The sequence below is a fragment of the Humulus lupulus genome, chromosome 4 (assembly GCF_963169125.1).
Source record: "Humulus lupulus chromosome 4, drHumLupu1.1, whole genome shotgun sequence".
Lineage (NCBI taxonomy): Eukaryota > Viridiplantae > Streptophyta > Magnoliopsida > Rosales > Cannabaceae > Humulus > Humulus lupulus.
The window spans coordinates 196883805-196890826 of record NC_084796.1 but is presented as its reverse complement, the minus strand read 5'-3'; the positions used below and the strand labels follow the sequence as shown (position 1 = coordinate 196890826).

General features: G+C 33.3%; 1 pseudogene; it reads left to right on the top strand.

Annotated features, from left to right (window-relative positions):
- The first annotated feature begins 1465 nt into the window (after positions 1 to 1465).
- Positions 1466 to 4229, top strand: LOC133832777 (conserved oligomeric Golgi complex subunit 7-like; annotated as a pseudogene).
- Positions 4230 to 7022: the final 2793 nt, after the last annotated feature.

Genomic DNA, 7022 nt, shown 5'->3' with positions numbered 1-7022 from the left:
AGAGATTGCCTCTCGTAGCCTATCAAGTATCCTTGAATCTTTTCGTAAAATCAATGATCGTCCTATCCTTTATGAAAGCTCAAACCATAGGCTTCCAAGTCATTCCTCAAACACACAACGACGTGTGTGGGCACGTATGATTCAAAGGTCACTATACAATTTCTAGATGTACTCAACACATCAGAGAGGATTGAGAAGAGAGAGGCTATAAAAATTTCTAGAATTTTAGGATTAGGAAATTCTATCATTTATTTACTTAGACAGAGTCTGACAATCAAGAATTAAAAATTCTTAACTTATACAAAGTTTCGATTATTTTTAAGTTTATAAAGATAATTAACTAATTTAATTAATAATTTATTTATTTAAATAAAACTGATCAGTTACATCTACTTTAATTATTTAATTTAAATGATATTTAAAAATAATAATTAAATTTAATTAAATAAACAAATTAATTTGAAATTCAAAATTCAAATCACATGGATAAAAATATTCATGGGTGTCATCACTCATTCTACAATACAGTGAGAATTGCGTGTGCCACTCATATGGCTATCCCTCGTTTTCTCTTTTGTTTGTTTAATTAATATTTAATATAATATATTTATCCCAATATAAATATTAGGTAATTCAAAATTAACATAAACTCTTAAATTATCAGTTTTAGATAAATAAATATCTTATAATAAGATAATAAATAAACTCTCTCTATTTTAATCCAAAATATGATTAATATTTATTTTAACATATAGTTTTTCAAAATAAAACTATATAGTTAGATAATTAATTAATTCACAATTAATAAATTGACCATAATAATCACATAATTATTTCCTTGCCCTAAAAAATTAACTTAGTCCTTCTCTCCACAACTATCTTTGTCTAATTGGAAATTAGAATCAGTGTATCTACACTACAACAATATTTAGTATATATTACATTAAAGAATAGCATATATTTAGAAGTGCTATTATTAAGTGGGGGATTAAAACACACGGATCTGAATAGTGGGGATTAAAAACACACGGGTCTGATTTTGGCGCCATATGACTAAAAACTCAGGCGCCAAAATGAATTTCTGCCAAATTCCCTTTCTCTCAGCCTTTCTCTAAGTTACCCTTTCTCTCAGCCTCCATCTCTCACTCACGAAGCCCTCTCCGCCCTCTCCGCCCTCACGAAGACTCACCGCCCTCACGAGGTCTCTCCGCCCTCACGAAGTCTCTTCGCCCTCAACTCATCTCTGTCTCACCGCCCTCACGAAGGAGAGAGCGAGAGAGGGAGTCGCACACAGATATGGCGGGTCAGATTGTTAAAGCGTGGAGGGATGGAGGCATGCATGACGTGCCCTCTTTGTAATAAGCTCTTGAGTGAAGCTACTACCATCTCTCTCTGCCTCAACACAAGTATGTTCCTTCTCTCGACTCTTTCTCTCGTCAATTCTTCTTTTCTCTCAATTTTTTCGATGATTTTTGTGATCTGGGTTTGCTTTGTTTTTTTGTTTTGTGTGTCTGCATTTTGCGTTTTGTGTGATTTTTACGTTTTGCGTTTCGATCCCAAGAAATGGGTGAACTCAACGTGTCAGACTCGGCACCCGAAGGACTCGGTCGATAACCATCTCATCGATCTAGAGATGAGGCTCCAAATCGTATCTGAAGAGATCTCTGCCTCGCTAGAGGAGCAGAGCTCCGCTGCCCTACTTCGCGTGCCACGGGCCACCCGCGATGTGATCCGACTCCGCGACGATGCGGTCTCACTATGCTCCACTGTCGCTAGAATCCTTCAGAAGCTCAAGAAGGTACCTACATGTTATGTGTGTTTCTTCTATGTTTCTTCTTTTTGCCGCAATTTGAATTTGGTTTTTTAACTTTATTTTTGGGTTTAATTCACTAGAAAACGTGAAGTACGGAAAATTTGGACAATATTAGGATGGAGGTGTCAGATTTACTGCATTTTAAAAGTTAAGAAAGTATAATATTTTAATTATGCTATCCCTTAATGCCAAATTTGAAGCTTAATATATTTCTCAATTGCTCAATTGAGTTTTTTCAATTTGCCTAAGTGAACGAGGGAAATTTGAGGAAGATTTTCGAATGCAAATTTTTCAATATTAGTTTTTTTTTTTTTGGATATTTTAGAACTACGATTGTGTAGTTTGTGCTACCTTTTGAGCTCAATCTCTTGGCAATGAGTTAATAGATTTTTGGAATAAATTACAAGAAGGCAGGGCACCCTTTTGGTTAAAACGTCTCATTTTTGCTTTTGCTGCTTAAAAATAAATGTAGATATTATGAATAGATTATTGCTAATGTGAACAATGGAATTATGTTGAGTTATATGCATGGATATACGCACACATAACTGAAATAGTTGCCTAAATATATATATTCTGCTTTGCAATATGTTGTAGAGCATTACTATAAATTATAGTAGCAAGTTCACATTGATATACCCACATTTCAGTACATTTACTAATGTAATTGGTTTATATAATTTACATGGGTAGACAGCTGTTGCTGGCTAAGCTTTGTTTATATGGTTTGAGATTTTAGCTTCTCACTTGATACATATGTATAATAATACTCTTCTCTTCAAACAATTGGTTTTAATATGCAGGCTGAAGGATCATCAGCTGAATCTATAGCTGCTCTGGCCAAAGTTGATACTGTTAAGAAGCTGCTTATGAAACATTGCAGGTGGGTATTTGATCATAGAAGTTATAATCAGTGCAGTATTCTAAAATGTTGATGTTGCACTTGATTTACTCATTGAGGGATCAACAGGATGCTGCTGGGTTAACTCAATTAAGTTCAACTGTGGAAGATGTTTTTTCCAGTGGTGATCTTCCAAGGGCTGCAGAAACCTTAGCCAACAAGAGGCATTGCTTGTTTGTTGTTGGGGAGGTAATATTTTTCTATAAATTGTTTTAACATTATACTCTACATTTGATTTTATAATTTTTGATGATTTTAACTTGATATTTTATTTTTTGTTTTGCTCATTTTAGGTTGCTGAATTTGCTAATGTGAGAAAGCAACTCGAGGTCCTAGAGGATAGGCTAGATGCAATGGTGCAGCCACGTTTAACAGATGCATTATCCAGCCGGAAGGTCACCAAATTTCTTACAGCACTTGTTTTGCCTATGGCTTGCTTTCTGTTCAATTTATCTCCTATTAATTCCTTTTAGTACATACCATACGCAACATGAATAACTTACATCTGTTATCATCCTGCAGATAGACATTGCTCAAAATTTGCGGGGTATTCTCATTCGAATTGGAAGATTCAAATCACTGGAGCTACATTACACCAAAGTTCACCTAAAGCCCATAAAACAACTCTGGGAAGATTTCGATTCAAAACAACGTGCTATTAAGCTTGCAAATGAGAAGACTGAAGCTGAAAGGCTGTCAAGCCATGAGTTTCAATCAAGCTCTTCGACAATTTCATTCGTAAGTTGGTTTCCAAGCTTCTATGATGAGTTGATTCTTTATCTTGAGCAAGAGTGGAAGTGGTAAATTCTTCTGACTATATATTTTTTTAAGCACCGAGGAACATCTTGTTGATACAAAGAAGCTATCACTGAATTTAAGCACTGAGCTTAAACTGTCATCTGCAGGTGTATGGTTGCTTTTCCTGAGGATTATAAAACTCTTGTACCAAAGCTACTGATCGAGACAATGGCAACTATTGGAGCAAGCTTTATTTCACGTATCAACCTTTCAATTGGAGAAGTTGTTCCTGAAACAAGAGCTTTGGGAAAAGGTTTGTACGGACTTGTTTTTATGGTGCTTTTAAATTTTATAGGCATTTAATATTATATGATATCTTTCAATTGGACAAGCTTTAAGTCATGCAATTTTATTTTTGCCAATTTATAAATTATCCTATCAATGTGTTTCTTTTTATTCTGGTTTATTAGATATTATGTCTGGTGACATGCCAAAGGGAATTAAGATTCAGAGGAAACATTTGGAGGCATTGATTGAGTTACACAACGTGACACATACTTTTGCTAGAAATATTCAGCATTCCTTTTCAGATTCTGATCTTCGAGTTCTAATGGATACACTGAAGGCAGTGTACTCTCCCTTTGAATCATTTAAACAAAGGGAAGCAATCATAAACTTTTTTGCACTTCCACATTCTTCTAAAATATCTAGGTTTTTTTTTTTTAAAACTTTTTTCTGTTATTTTTTCTTCGTTATATACTAGATTCTGTAAATGCTATGTTCATTTTTTGATTAATGATTGAATATGTATATAAGGAATGGTCAGAGACTGATAAACCTTATTCTGTTTTGCAGAATTTGAACCACAAAATTATTGTGAAATATCTTGGATCCTTAAAGAGTAAGAGTCACCTCCACATAATTCTTGAGTAAGTGGATGTAAAACTTGTGTATGATATTTAATTGTGTGACTTTTTTTTTTGGAAAGTCCTATTATTTACTCTGGTTAAAATTTGTAGATATGTGGAAATTGGTTTCTGTTTGGCTCATGAATCAATACGAGAGATAGGATTTATTATTTTTGCCTTCTGACTTGTTTCAGATACTTAATCAGTAGTAAGCCAGTCATATTACTGTGTTTGGAAGCACTGAATTATACAGAAAACTTTTCTTTCTGCACATAAATGGATAAAACAAAATAAAAATGGCATTTGCAATTTATTACTTGAAATAGAATGCAAATTGACCTTTTATTTAAAAAGAAAAAAAATTAATATATATTTTTGAAAGATAGATCTTAATATATTGAGTGCATATCTATGCATGGTAGCTCTTGGGCCTTTTCTGAAGTCTCTAAAATCTGCCAAATTAATTTTGAGGAGATTGATTTTAGCTCTAGTGGGTCAATGATCAAAATGAATCAAAGTTAGGCCCCAAAGGCATAGTACTAATTACTTATATAATTTTTTTTTATGTAATTAGTGGAACAAACTCTCAATCATGTAAAAGGAATTTCAGGATAAAAAAATGAATTAATCAACTTCTGTTCGTTGAAAGTGGTAACTTTAAAATTATCATTTTGCTAATATATACCAATAGAGAACAGTCATGACTGAGACTAAATCTAGTGTAACTAATATAATAAACATTAGCTAAACAATGTTCATTACTAATTAAACTTAGAAGTTAGAATGGTTATCTTTTGATGTGAAAGATTGAGTTGTATATAATAATTAAGAAAAATTATTATCTAATAGTTTAAAATAAATAATTATCTAAAATAATAGAAAAAGATGTTAAAATATTTTATTATCTCTGGTATAAATATTTTATTTATTTTCTATCTCTAGTTCGAACATTATGACGCCACTCATAGTCTAAAATATGGTTTGGTAGTGATACCTAGAGAAATTTTTGAAGTCAATGTGTTGGTTAAAGTGATTGAAAATTTCAGGAAATAGTGTATAGCTTTATGTGTGTTGGCTAAACTTTCTACTAAGGAGCATCGATTTATAATTCATTTTGCTGCAACAGCTTGAAGTTTTAGCTGGTCTGCTAGCTTCTCAGTTTTTCTGTTGTTTTGGCTAGTTTGGTGAGGCTTGTTGTTAGTAGCTATTAGGGTTTAGCTCAACCCCTGAATATACAAGCATATAATCTCTCATTCTCCTAAGATACTTGAGAATGTGCTTTACAGCAATCCCATGTTCCAAACGAGGATTTGATTGATAACGACTTACAATCCCTACTGCATAGCGTATGTCAAGCCTAGTACACAACATAGCATACATTAGACTCCCAACCGCTGAAGCATAATAATACTTTCTCTTGTCCTCTTCCTCTTTAGGTGTCTTTCGACATTGCTCTTTGCTAAGAGTAATTTCATGTCTGGTCGGTAACTCACCTTTCATGGAATTGTCCATAGAGAACCTTTCAAGCACCTTATCTATATAATTATCTTGAGAAAGTGCGAAGAGCTTGTTCTTCCTATCCCTTAGGATTTAGATTCCTATAACATAGCTCACTTCGCCTAAATCATTGATTTGGAACTTTTTCGTGTAACCACTTCTTCAAGTTTGACAATGTCTCAACATCGTTACTGATAAGGAGAATGTCATCCACTTAAAGAACTAAGAAAACGACCACTTTACATTTGACATATTTATACACACATATTTCATCGACATTTTTTTCAAAGCCGTATGTTTAAATTGTCTCATCAAAGGTGATATTCCAAGATCTAGATGCTTGCTTTAATCCATAAATCGATTTCAGCAACTTGCACACCTTATGATATTCCCCATTCTTATTGAACCCTTCTGGTTGTATCATATAGATACTTTCATCAAGATAGTCATTCAGAAAAGTTGTCTTGACGTCCATTTGCCATATCTCATAGTCATAAGTGCCAGCTATGGATAAGAGGATGCGAATAGATTTTTGCATGGCCACATGAGAAAATATTTCTTGACAATCGACACCCTTTCTCTGAGTGTAACCTTTACCTACTAGCCTTTCCTTGAAAGTTTCTACTTTCCCATCCACACCTGTTTTCTTCTTGAAGATCTATTTCCACGCAAAGGTCCTAAAATCTTTAGGTGGGTCTACAAGTTCCTAGACAGAATTGGAATACATCAATTTTATTTCTTGGTTCATTACTTCTTTCCATTTCTCCTTTTCAGAATCAACCATTGCCGAAGGTTAATGGATCGTCCTTGTCTATATAAGAAACAAGGACATGTGTGTAGCGTCTAAGAATTTTACTTAGCTAGATAGTAGTAGTAGCTAGTAGTAGCTTGTAGTATTTTAGTTTTCGTGGTTATTGGTTCAAGCCAGATTTAGTTGAAAACTCATAGAAATAGTTATGGATTTTATAAGTTTAACCTATAGTTTAGAAATATTAATTATAACATAAGGTTTGATTAATATAGCTGGTCCTAGAAATATAATTTATTATAACCTAAGGATTAGATTGAATAATTACGAGCGTCAAACTTGTCACAAGCAAGTTTATTAAGGATTTAAGCATTTTGGATGAATAATTAATAAAGGATAAATCTAGAAGCTCTAGAA